The sequence below is a fragment of the Carcharhinus amblyrhynchos genome, chromosome 5, assembly GCF_965287045.1.
Source record: "Carcharhinus amblyrhynchos chromosome 5, sCarAmb.v2.hapA, whole genome shotgun sequence".
NCBI classification, from domain to species: domain Eukaryota; kingdom Metazoa; phylum Chordata; class Chondrichthyes; order Carcharhiniformes; family Carcharhinidae; genus Carcharhinus; species Carcharhinus amblyrhynchos.
Genome location: NC_137328.1, coordinates 11,451,729 through 11,465,490, shown reverse-complemented (window position 1 = coordinate 11,465,490; position 13,762 = coordinate 11,451,729). Strand labels below are relative to the sequence as shown.

Here is a 13,762-nt window from a genome sequence, read left to right as displayed (position 1 = left end):
AGGTCCCAGGGAAACTTTCACGCTGCATGAAACTCTTGTACCTAAGTTTCTTTATTCAGTAAGTACCGAACTTGTTCCAACGAGGTCTGAAGCCTCTCTTAATAAAGGGGTTATGGCACACCGTAACATTCAAGGCTATGGGCCAAGTGCTGATAAATGGGATTAGGTGGGCAGGTCAGGGCATTTCATGAGTCAGTACAGACTCAATGGGTCGATGGGCCTCTTCTGCACTGTAGCTTTCGGTGACTCTGTGACTTTGATTAATAATGCCAGACATCCACCACACAAAATACTTAATAGGCGATGGCCGACTGGTATTATCACTAAACCATCAATCCAGAAACTCAACTGGGGACCTGGGTTTGAATCCCGCCACAGCAGATATTTTAACTATATTATTTTAAAATATTTTGTTTTAGAAGTATCTGGATAATCATGAAATCATTGCCAATTGTCGGAAAAACCCATCTGGTTCACTAATGTCCTTCAGGGAAGGAAATCTGCCACCCCTTACTTGGTCTGGCCTGCATGTGACTCCAGAGCCACAGCAATGTGGCAGACTCTCAATTGCCCTTGGGCAACTAGGGATGGGCAATAAATGCTGGCCAGCCTGTGACGCCCATGTCTCACAAACAAATTCAGAAGAAGTATCCAGAGTGAGGGTGAATGACAGAATAATGGACAGCTCTATCCAAAAGCAAAGCTATAAAAAAAATGAGTGAATTTATACCTGCTTTTGAAATTCAGATTTTAGGGTAAAGCCTTGAAAGTGTGACTATATTGCTGTGTTGTTTGTAAAATATATGCTGTCAGGTTTTGGAAAGGTATTTCATCTGGTTTCCTTCTATTACCTTCAGGGAACATTGGAGCCGATGCTAATGACCATGACACTCTTTGGATAATCTACTTGTTCCCGAGTAACAATTGGTCATTTAGCTGGAATCAGTAGCTGAGAACTTGGAGATAATAACATTCATCAAGCTCAGCTTAATTGTATCGCACACACCTGCAGTCATTAATTATAAAAGGTTCCTGTTAGAACGGATATAGAGAATGTGTTTCTATTTGTGGGGAGTCCACAACTGAGGGTCATCCGTATAAGTTAGTCACGGCTTCATCCAAAGAGGAATTGAGGGGAAAAGTCTTGGCGCAGCGTTAGTATTGTAACCAGTGAAGTTTAACCAAGGCATGATTGTTGAAAACTTTTACCCAGACAGTGATCATAGAATCGCTACAGTGCAGAGCAGCCCATCAAGTCTCCACTGACATCAATCCCACCCAGGCCCTATCTCCATAACTCCATGTATTTATCCAGCTAGTCTCCCTGATATGAAAGAACAACTTAGCATGGTCAGTGAACCTTTGGACAGTGGGAGGAAACCGGAGCACCTAGAGGAAACCCACGCAGACACGGGGAGAATGTGCAAACTCCACACCTGAGGCCGGAATTGGACGGAGGTCCCTGGTGCTGTGAGGCAGCAGTGCCAACCACTCTGATGTTAATGTGCAGCTTGATGCCACCTGAAGTGATTGCAGCAAATAGCTTTGGTGCCTTTTAAGCAGGTCAAAAAACCCATGATTTATAAAGACATACAAGCTTATGCCAATAGGGTTACATAAGGTAAAGTTTTAAAGTTTACTTATTTGTGTCACGATTAGGCTTATATTAACACTGCACTGAAGTTACTGTGAAAATCCCCAAGTTGCCACACTCTGGCACCTGTTCAGGTACACTGAGGGAGAATTTAACATGGCCAATGCACCTAACCAGCACATCTTTAGGAATGTGGGAGGAAACCCATGCAGACATGGGGAGAGCGTGCAGACAGTGTCCCAAGCTGGCAATTGAACCTGGGTCTTTGACACTGTGAGGCAGCAGTGCGCCATCATGCTGTCCCAGTTAGAGGAAACTTGTGTAAATATAGTCCTGTGGGGCTGATGGGCCTGTCACCACGCTTTAACTTCTGCGTAACTCCACGCACATGTTTCCTTTCTTGGGCTGAGTTTGACGACAGGGATAGCAGTAAAAGCTGGCTGAACTCATTGTCCACCTTGCTCCCCAGTAGCAAGCTTTGCAGGTGCCTGATGACTCTGTAGCCAAAGTGGCAGCAACATTTCACAGAGGAGCTACGTGACGCACTGGAACATTTGTCAGGAAGCTAACTAATAGCTAAGCAATTCTCTGCTCTTTTCCATCTGAAGTCAGTGAGCTCAAAGCCGCCACCGGAAAATAATTGATTTGGGGGAACTGCAAACTGATATACCACAGGGTACAGAGAGGGATGGGGGGGGCAGGTGGGGTAATGTGCATGCGTAGATGGGCTAACACCAGGGAATACCCAGCCTTAGTAGAGATCTTTCCATAGCAACGCCAGCAGTACGCAAAATGAAAAGGCAAGATAGCACCATTTTTTTACCCCTACCTTTTAATAAATGTCACAGATCCACAAAGCAGCTTGTTGGATTAGAGTCAACATTTTTGTATATTTAAATCAGCAGCTGCTGCTATGATTGTTGCTATGGCAACTATTAACCACAATAGGAAACATGTCACAGGACTCAAATGTGTATATCTATAATATATATATACATATTAGATAGTTTTTCAAAATCTTCAGGGATTAAAAAAAAACACATTTCTTTTGTCCCCCTTCAGCATCTATTGACAGTTTTGCAGCTAATGTGACAAAAATATCAGGAGTTGCAGAATCCAGCGCTGTACCTGATCCAGAAAGCACTTTGTGTCAAAAGGTTTAATTGGTATTATTTTCTTCTTCCAACATAATACTCCTGCTTCTGACTCTTTTGTCTGCCCACATTTAATAAGTCTTCTGTTAACCTGATTGGCAGGAAACATTCAGATGGATGCCGGACTAAATGCATCAGTTTTCTATCTCACAGGAGACTTTTCTTCCCCCCCCATCTCCCCCCCCCACCCCCACCCTGCCTCTTTGTACAGTCTGAAACTGCCAATTGTACAGAGGGCAAGATAAATAAAACAGGAGACGCCATGTGCTGTGAGGAATAATCTGTACCTCAAAGTTCAGAGGGGGAAAAAAATGGGTTAGAAAAGCAGAGACTGCCACTTGTTATAATTTAACAACTATAAGCCCACGCCAGGCAGTGCTCAGATGCTGGTGAATCTCTCGCAGAAGAGAGTGTCAGATGGAGTGAGCAGCCAGCGTGGTGTTTCAAAGAAGGCAGAGATCTCGCACTCCAAATGACGGTTTAAGGAAGGGATTGACTGGATATCAACGGCACAGATTCACTCTTTCGTTCTGTTTCTTTTTTGGCCAGAACAGATAGAAGGTGATGTTCGCTCGGAGCATATGGAACAACACCTGAGTCGAGAATGGTCTCAATTCACAGTGGTATGTACTCTGTGTTTCCTTCTCCTAGTGCCACCACACCGTCCTCTCTCTTAATGTTAACCCTTCGCTTACTTCTGTGTTTGCTGAGGTACAGATCAATTCTGCCGCTGAATTAGTTGAGGACGGTTTGGGGGGTGGGGGGGATTGTGTGTTTTACAAATGAACCATTTAAGGTCCCAGTTGGCAACTAAGCTGCCTGTTTTGTGATTGGGAGGCAAATAGACCATAAAAATTACATGTTCGGTGCGTACAATGTGATGGATTAAGTTAGAATGGATATTGTTGGAAAGGATTAAAGTGAGTGGAATTGGACAGTGGTGAATCAGCTGGGATTCCTGTGCGTGCTTGTTAACCTATGACACCTACAGGAGAAGGTGCCTTTGTAAAGGTCAAAGGTCAGTTAAACTCCAGGCTGTGATACTTCCTTGGGCAATTAGCTTTCTAACAGTTTTCGCCTGGACTTTAACTCAGAAGCAGTAATTTTGGTGAGCTAAAAAACATGCTGACACAGTGGTTAGCGTTGCTACCTCACAGCGCCAGGGACCCGGGTTCGATTCCAGCTTCGGGTCACTGTCTGTGTGGAGTTTGCACGTTCTCCCCGTGTCTGTGTGGGTTTCCTGCGAGTGGTCCACAGTCCAAAAATGTGTGGGTTAGGTTGATTGGCCAGGCTAAATTCACCCCAGTGTCAGGGGGATTAGCTGGGTAAATATGAGGGGTTAAGGGAGTAGGGCCTGGGTGGGACTGCATTCAGTGCAGACTTGATGGGCCAAATGGCCTCATTCTGCACTGTAGGAGTTCTATGATTCATATCTTGTTTGCATATCTCAGCACTCCGAGGAGAGAAAAAAGGAACAAACTTTATGGGGCTGGAAAGGTCTGGGCTTTTAACTAATCTTCTCCAATCAGCAAACGCTAATGATTCATAGTGGAGCTGATAGACCTTCACTGGGTTCTGGAGTTGTGGGAAGAATTAAATTAGCATCAGTGGTTTAAGATGTTAGCCTGAATTCTCTGGCTGTTCATACCGGTAGGATTCTCCAGTCCTGCTGACAGCACAGCCCCGCCTACGGGTCCCCCGTCTGCGTGGGGTGATGCCAAAGGAAATTCCCATTAACAGCAGCAGGACCGGAGAATCCTGTTGCGAGCAAACAAGGCGCCACTTACTGCCGGCAAAATTTTATTTCTTTCTATTTTATCTTTTCTTGCCATTAATTCTATTTCCAAGGACTCAGACAGTTGCCCCTGTTCTTCAGGTTGCCTGGGCTTCAACTTCTATTGTTGTTCATCATCAGTGCACAATCGATATTCACTATTGCGATGGTATTCTATCACCAGTGGTACAAATGAAACAGAAGCAATTCAGTAACTCCCAAAATAATTACCGCACACGGCATTCTGATGTCGTTTGGGCACTGAGGCATATTAATGTTAGAAAGGCAGGGAGGGAGGTTTTGCTGATGTTTAACAGATTGAATATTGGTCTTTGCCAAGCTAATTAGATGAATGGGTTAGAAAGCAAGAATAATAGCAGGAATTGTGGACATTGTCACGTACTGAGGGATTCAAGGTACAGTTCTTTGTTACTCAGTCTTCTACTTAGTCCTCCTGCGGATCAGCACTGATGGCAAATAACGCAGTTACATATTCCGCTCTTGTCCTTACTTCTCTCTGGTTCAGCATCTTAGGCCCTTTCCGTGGCTGAATGTTCACTTCCCCGTGACTCAGAGTACGCCTTGATCTGCCCAATACCTAAATAATTTGTGGGTTGTTCAAAGAGAAGATTGTATCTTCAATTTCTCCCTGATCATCCAGAATATGCAAATTGCAACCCTTGCGCTGTGGGCGTTCACACTTATTTTATTCATTCACAGCATGTGGGCATTGCTGGCAAGGCCAGCATTTTTTTGCCCATCCCTAGTTTGTCCTTGAAAACGTAATGCTGAGGTACCTTCCTGAATACAACATGGTGGCTGTAATGGGTTGGAGTCACATATATGATAAAATAGGTGAGGATAAGACCATAAGACATAGGAGCAGAATTAGGCCACTTGGTCCATCAAGTCTGCTCCACCATTCAAACACGGCTGATATTTTTTCTCATCCCCATTCTCCTGCCTTTTCTCCATAACCACTGATCCTCTTATTAATCATGGACCTATCTACCTCTGTCTTGAAGACACTCAATACAGGATGGCAAATTTCCTGCCTTAAAAGATACCAGGGAATCAGCTGGATCTTTAGATCAAAGCAGTCCTGTAGTTACATGGTCACCATTTACCGATAATTGCTTTTTATTCCCAATTTATTTAATTAATTGACCTTAAATTCCTCAGTTGCTAAGGTGGGATTTGAACCCGAGTCTAACAATTATAAGTTCAGGTCCTTGGGTTACCAGCTTCGTGGTATAATGGTCAAAATATAACTAATGGCACTCCATGTTATTTATGCGTAAATGATACAGCAACCTCCTGTGGCGGCAGATGTAAGATTAAATGTGGAAATTCAAAAGTTATGTTCCAAGATTCAGTGTTCCGTTCCAACATCGCTAAAATGGCACCTTGCTGTCTGGCTTAACGTGAAATTAATTGAGGAACTTGAGAAATTTGTGCAGTTGGATATGAACTGAACTCACCACAGAAAGTTAGGTCTTCACCATTTTCACTTTAATGATCCTTTTCTAACAATTTTCTAAGTGTTAATTACTGCCAATCAGCCTCTCCGATACTGAAAATTGAATATTACAAATATGGAGTCTCATTTCTTCAGGTTTACATTGTGAAATATAATTGCTTTTTCTTTACTTTTATTGTCCATCTATTTTTTCCCTCTCCAACCTCCCTTTCCTTCTTTTTATTTCTCTTTCTGTACCTGACTTGTCACTAAATTTGGCCATCCTAATTTATGCTGTATGTTAGTCTGTGTGGAGTTTGCATGCTCTCCCTCATTTGACTAGCTTTGATTTATTATTGTTGCATGCATTAACATACAGTGAAAAATATTGTTTCTTGTGCACTATACGGACAAAACATACCTTCATAGAGAAGGAATCGAGAGAGTGCAGAATGTAGTGTTACAGTCAAAGCTGTTGTTCGTCCATCATCATTGATGAGGACCTCGACACCATTAGACATTTTGAGGCTGGTTGTGGTGTGTCTGAAGATGACTGATCAGGCCAAGCCAGGCACGGAATGTCCTGGCACATATTGGACAGACTTGTGTAGACACTGTAATTGTTGTGCAGGTGGCTGTGGACTCACGCAGCTCGCGCTTAAGTTGTGCTTCAGCAATTCACCTTGCTTCGTGAGCTTGACAGCCTTTGTGGATGAGGCAGCACCAGGTAGGGTGGTTTTGTGCCAGCATTTCCTAGGTGGTCATGTCAATGTCAAGTGACTTCAGGGAGGCTTTGAGTGTGTCTTTGAAACGTTTCTTCTGCCCTCCATGCGAGCGTTTTCCAGCAGAGTGTTTGCCAAAAAGGAGCTGCTTGGGTATGCGCTCGTCTGGCATACAGATGACATGACCTGCCCGCTGGGTCTGTGCTCTCATCAGCAGTGTGTGGACTGATGGTAGATTTGCTCTAGAGAGAACTTCAGCATCTGGTACTTTGTCTTGCCATCAGATGCGTAATATTCTGCGAAGGCAAGTCATGTGGAAATGATTGAGCTGTCTTGCATGCCTTTGATACACAGTCCATGTTTCACAGGCATACAGGAGAGAGTGCAGAATGTAATATTACAGTCATAGCTAGAGTGCAGAGAAAGATCAACTTAATGCAAGGTAGGTCCATTCAGAAGTTTGATGGCAGCAGGGAAGAAGTTGTTCTTGAGTTGGGTGGTGTGGGTTTCGTCTGGGTGCTTTTGTTTCCTCCCACACTCCAAAGATGTGCGGGTTAGATGGATTGGCCATGCTAAATTGCTCCTTAATGTTCAGGGAGTTAGCAGGGGCAACATGTGGGGTTAGAGGGATAGGATCTGAGTGGGATTATGGTTGGCAAGGCTGGATGGACTGAATAACCTCCTTCTGTACTGTCAGGATTCTATGGTTCTATGCTTCCTTCTCAGTCCTTGTAGCAAACATTTTCCTAATTCTGCAATCTGAGAGACTCGTAATTGGCTTCACTCAGGTTTCAGACACTCTAGCTCCTTTGCTGTGATGTTATCAGCTCACAACCTACAGGCAAAATAATATACAAGCAATGCTCTCAGGGCAAATTCAGCCAACACTGCCATCACAAACTATATTTAAATAGTGCATGTAATATTTCAATAGCATAGCCAGTGTGCATATCATTTTGGTAGAATCACATGCTAATAAGATTGCAAGGATATATCACATTTGATTAATGTTGTCAATTTTTATCACATTCTACTCCTGGTGGAAGCATATATCCAAGCTTAATCACAAATATTGGATTTTAATAACATTGCTAGCTTACCTCATTGTTTAATCGCATTGTCAACCTAAGTCTAATAGTGCTGTCGGTACATATTATATTTGAGCAGCTTTGCCAGTACATATCTTTTAAATGCATTGCCACAGGTACCATGTTCAAATAACATTAACAATATACAAGGCAGCTCATAACAATGCAAATATACATCACAATCCTATAACTGACAGCGTATAAAATATTCCAATGCCATTTCCCATTTCAGTCACATTTTAGTAACATTGCAAATGTGCCTAATAACATTATTCATCACTTGCATACATTATATTTTGACTCATTTGCGACTTCAGGAGGTATTCCAGTGACATTTCACAGTTTCATAGCTCACTTGCATGGAATTTTCCAACTGTTCACGTCAGCGGGATTTTCCCATCCGGCTGCAGCGAACAGAGATTCGACTTGTCACCAAAATCTCTGACTTCATGGCATGAATGGGTGATAAGATCACACCCATAGGCCAGAATTTCACCATCCTGCCTGCCATGGGAGCGGGCAAGGGGTGAGGAATGTATCATGGAAACGTCCGTTAACCTCGAGCGGGATTTTATGGTTTCGGGAGGAGTGATGCCGTAAAACCCCACCCAAAATGTTCTTAGTTACATTGCTATATATACCACTCTCTATTAACATTACCATTTCTAATATGTACCACTCTCTGTTAATGTTACCATTTAAATTGTCATATACACAGTTGTGGTGATTGTCCCTTTAAGGGCAAGACTGCAGGGTAAGGGTCGCTTGGCTTGGGTGACCACTCGGGACTCAGAGTGGGGAATCCTTCCAGGGGAGGAGTTCCCTTCGTGCAGAGGTATTTTAGAATGAGCTGCAAACACACTGCTCAACATGACATGTTAATAAATCCCTTCTTGTGCTCTAATGAAGTCTCTGAAAGTGTATCATTACAACCATTCTTTTATGCCATTACCATTGTGCACTGCTGTGTTGCAATGTTGAAATTACCGTTTTCCAATGAGACATTAAGTCAAAGCCTCTCAGGTCCTATCCAGTGGGTGTAACAGATCCCCTGGCACTATTTCAATGAAGAGTTTTCCCGGATATCACAGAATCCCTACAGTACAGAAAGCCATTCAGCCCATCAGTTCTGTACCAACCACAATCCCACCAGGCCCTATTCCCGTAACCCTCATTTGCCCGGCCAATCCCCCTGATGCTAAGGGGCAATTTATCATGGCCAATCAGCTTAATCCAAACATATTTGGAATGTGGAGGAAACCAGAGCACCTGGAGGAAACCCATGCAGGTTGGGGAGAATGTGCAAACACCACACAGGCACTGACCTAAAGCTGGAATTGAACCTGTGTCTCTAGCGCTGCGAGGCCGGTTTTTATCTCTCACCCAGCAGTGCTTGAAGGAAGATATCTTATCATCATCACACTATTGCTTATGGGAGCTGGCAAAGTGCAAATTGGCTGCCGTGTTCACTGTGTTACAGCAGTGATTACACTGTGAAAGTACTTCACTGCATTGTTAAAAGTGCTTTGGGATATCCTTAGGTTGTGAAAGCAGAATTTCGAAGAAAAGTGGGAACAGGTGAGAGGTGGATTTGAGACCAGGGACAGATCAGGCATGATCTGATTGAATGACGGAGCAGGCTCGAAGGGCTGAATTTGCCCACTTCTGCTCCTAGTTCCTATTTTCCTGGAATAGAAAGACTATTCTGTCTTTATGCCAATTTTCATGAACATCCCTTGTTATGCTGTTGAACATTAATGTTGCAATTGTGTATAGCATTCAAATAATGTATACAATATTTCAACAACGCTGCCAATGCACACAGCACTTCAATAGCATTTCATGCTAATAAGGTTGAACGTACATGTCACATTTGGTTAGCATTGTCAATATTTATCACATACTATTCACAATAGCAGTATCTATCGGTCTGAAAACATTGCCGGAATATTGCATTGTCTGTTTTTCCAGTTTGATTGCTAGAGTACTTTATACTCTAATAGTTTTGCTAGCATTAGTCTAATGGCATTGCCAATAGATGTTACATTTCGATAATATTGCCAGTATACACATACAATAAAATTATCAGCTTGCATTGCATTTCCCCAATGCCACCGCAAGTGCTGATTACATAACAGTGCCAGTGTGTGTCACCTTCAAACAGAGATGCCAGTAGATAACACAGCCTAATAAACCTGCTAGAATATATTATGATTCAATAAAATTACTGTTCCATGCCAGCTTAGCTGAGCATTTCTGGGGCAGTGAGAAGGGAATTTCAGTTTCCTTCTGGGTCAGGCAAATGAGATAATGACCAGGCTTCTGTCTGTGACAACAATGAACTGTTTGAAAATACAGTAGACTGAGAACAAAACCTGGCTGTGCTATGCTGTCCCTAGTTAGTAACCATTATGTTCTGTTGGATATTAAAAGCTGAACAGTTTAAGATAAGATGATTAGCTGTTGGGTATTGATAAGTTGCTTATACTCAGATGTGTGTTTAAAAAAGAGCCATGATGCGGAGACGCAAGCCTGATGAAGGAGCAGAGCTCTGAGAGCTCGTGATACCAAATAAACCCATTGGACTTGAACCTGGTGTTGTGAGGCTTCTTACTATAAAAAAGAGGTGGAGGATACCAATTGAATATTTTTGTCAAAGAGTTGGCACAGGCATAATGGGCTGAATGGCCTTTATTTGTACATCATTCTACAATTTCTACACTGTGAACGGACAAAATGTTTTTAAAAAATTTTTATACTTCCTTTTGCAGCAGTCCGGCTCCCTACTGCTTTTTGAACAGGTTGTGAAAGCAGCTATATAATGTGTGATCTGTGGTTAAATGATACTCAGAGGTATGAAGGGAAATTGAATCTTTTGCTATTGCATGCTTCTTCCTATCACCGTATTCATAAATTCACAGAGTTATAGAAGCAGCAGACACAGATTAAGACTATTCAGCTCATTTTGCCTTTGTGCTGCCCCTTTGAAAGAGCTAACCAATTAGTCCCAACCTACCACTCTTTCCCCATAGGCCTTGTTATGACCAGGTGAGGTGGAGTGACTTGCTTCCTCTTTTCAACCTCTTAGCGTGGTCTCAGAACAGGTCTTTTTAATTATTTTATCTGTGGATGCTATTTCCAAATCCAATTTTTTTTTCCACCTATACCATGAACAATGAGGGGCCAATCACAAGGTTTCCTTGAATCTAAGAAAGAGCAAGTTTATTAGCTCCTAAACCTGAGTGAAAATGTGTAAACCTGAGTAAAACATTACACACACAGAAACAAACACAAAAACAGGTGGGAAGGCAAGTGGTGAGGATGATAGAGTCTACAGAGGGATATAGACAGGTTAAGTGAAAGGGTAAAACTTGGGAGATAGAATATAATGTAGGAAAATGTAAACTGATGCACTGTGATAGGAAGAATAAAGGAGCTGAATATTATTTAAATGGAGAAAGACTTCAGAAAGCTGCAGCAGAGAGGGACTTTGGGGATCCCTGTGCATAACTTACAAAAAGCTAGCATGCAAGTTCAGCCCATCTTGATGGGGAAGGCAAATGAAATGTTGGTCTTTACTTCAAAGAAAATGGAGTATAAAAATAAGGAAATCTTGCTAAAACTATACAAGGCACTAGATAAAACACAGCTGGAATACAGCTTTGGCCTCCTTATCTAAGGAAAGACATACTGGCATTGGAGGCAGTCCAGAGAAGATTCATTCAGCTAATCCCAGGTATGAAGGGATTTTCTATGAGGAGAGAGATTAAGTAGGTTGGGCCTGCACTCATTGGAGTTCAGAAGAATGAGATGCAACCTTATTGAGATGTGTAAGATTTTAAGAGGCTTGTCAAGGTAGACATGGAAAAGTTGTTAACCCTGCTTGATTGTCCAGGGCCAGAGGGCATAATCTCAGAGTAAGGGGGGGTAACTGTTTTAAGACAGAGATGAGGAAGAAGTTCTCCTGTCAGAGAGCACAGAATCTGTGGAATTCTTTGCCACAGAGGGCTATAGAGGCTAGGTTGTTCAGGATGCTCAATGCTATAATAGACAGATTTTTAATCAGTAAGGGAATCAAGGGTTATGGAGATAAGATGGAAAAAAGGAGTTGAGAATTACCATATCAGTTAAGTCATGATCTTATTGACTGAGCAGACCTGATGGGCTGAATGGCCTACTTCTGCTCTGACATCTTATTGTCTTATGTTCAGAAGTAAACAAAGTTACAGTCTAAATAAACATTAGAAGAATAATTGGTCAGAAGTCTTTGCTTTTCTTTGTGATTCCTTGTGTGATGAACTCCAGTACTCACATTGAGTTTCAATCAGAGTTGTAGTATTGGAACTACCGGTGGGCCTCAGGACTTCCATGTATGGGCTGGCTGAGAAATGCCTGTACATGTGCAGTTCGTCATTTTGATGTTCTTTCAACTGGGAACTGGTCCAGACACATGCGCAGAAGAAAAAGAAGAAAAGATGTAAAACGACATTCAAGAGAAGGAGTTCCAAGGAGTGGGACACGGGAATAGTGAAAAGATCCCAAATCAAGAGAAAGATCCTGTACTAGGCAGGGACAAACACAGGGATCAGAGATAGATCCCATTGAGTCAAGATAAATGACAAAAGCTTAGAAAAAGTCTTTGGGTTAAAGAGAGAACTCGGAGGAACAGATTGAAGCAGACTGGACTCAAGCAAAGCAAAGAAGATCTGAGAGGTCAGCCAAAGTTTGGTGATCCCTTGCTACAGGCTATGAGGGCAAAGGTGTCCCTTTGGAGCAATGGTGTTCTGCCTGGCATAGCCAAAGATCTGAAACTTGGAAGGTGATACTTAAGTGTATGCGAAGATCCAAAGAAAAGGAATCTCAGAAGGAGAGATTGAAACCCTGGTGATCAATCCTTGTTGAAACAGTCTGGGTTGGAATGACACTGGGAGGGCATTCTTCAAACATGGAGAATGGACATCCTCATGAAAAAGATAGTCTCATTGGGACGAGTTAGCTTACATGATTTAATGGGCTGCATGCCCAACCTTACCGCCACTTCCTCCTTTATCACTGCGATCGCCCATCCAGAATCGGCGGGAAACTGACATGCTCCATAAAAGTCCGATTTGGGTGCTCCAGTTAGTGAAGAGGTAAGCATCGAGTGTCCGACAGCTCTCTGCATGAGATCTGTGTGGGTGTGTGTGGATGTGTGTGTGTGTGTGTGGGTGGGGGGGAGGTCCACTCTGCCTGAGATCAGTGAGAGGGAATGGGGGGTCCACTGCCACTCTGCTTGAGATCAATGAGGGAAAAGGGGAGGAATCCACTGCCACTCTGCCTGAGATCAGTTGGGGGGGGGGGGGGGGGGGGGGTGGTTCCGCTGCTCCTCTGCCTGAGATCAGTGAGAGGGAAGGAGGAGTTTCGCTGCCACTCTGCCTGAGATCAGTGAGAGGGAAGGAGGAGTCCGCTGCCACTCTGCCTGAGATCAGTGAGGGGGAAGGGGGAGTCCGCTGCCACTCTGCCTGAGATCAGTGAGGGGGAAGGGGGAGTCCGCTGCCACTCTGCCTGAGATCTGGTGTGGGGAAGGAGGATCAGCTGCTCCTCTGCATGAGATCAGTGGGGGGAAGGAGGGGTCTGCTGTCGCTCTGCCTGAGATCGGTGAGGGGAGGGGGGAGGACCCGTGAACGTTGTGGATAGCAGAGGGGATGGGAGAATAATGGAGTCAGTGATGTTGTGGGGGTGCAGCAATGTCAGTGGGTGTCAGGGGGAGGCTTTATCTGGCCTGGGAGCAATGTGGCAGGGGAGCCACATTCTATCATTCTTTTTTCTGTGCGTGCGCAGTTGGAGGCACCAATCAGAGCTGCAGACTTCGGACATATTAAGCCGTGCCCAAGGGGCTTTGCAGCGCAATTCAGAATTGCCAATATTTTTTCAGGCAGGGTGCTTATGAGGGCACCTGAGAATGGGTCTAAAAGTCGAATCTGAAACACCC

The 13,762-nt window shown here is 43.6% G+C and overlaps 1 protein-coding gene across 1 annotated transcript in view; it reads left to right on the top strand.

The window, feature by feature from the left end:
- The first annotated feature begins 3,297 nt into the window (after positions 1–3,297).
- LOC145343392 (leucine-rich repeat and immunoglobulin-like domain-containing nogo receptor-interacting protein 2) overlaps positions 3,298–13,762 on the top strand; it is a 286,584-nt gene continuing 276,119 nt past the window's right edge. Inside the window, exon 1 of the mRNA XM_080189612.1 lies at positions 3,298–3,371. The gene's annotated coding sequence lies outside the window, so the exon portion shown is untranslated. The remainder of the gene's footprint in view (positions 3,372–13,762) is intronic.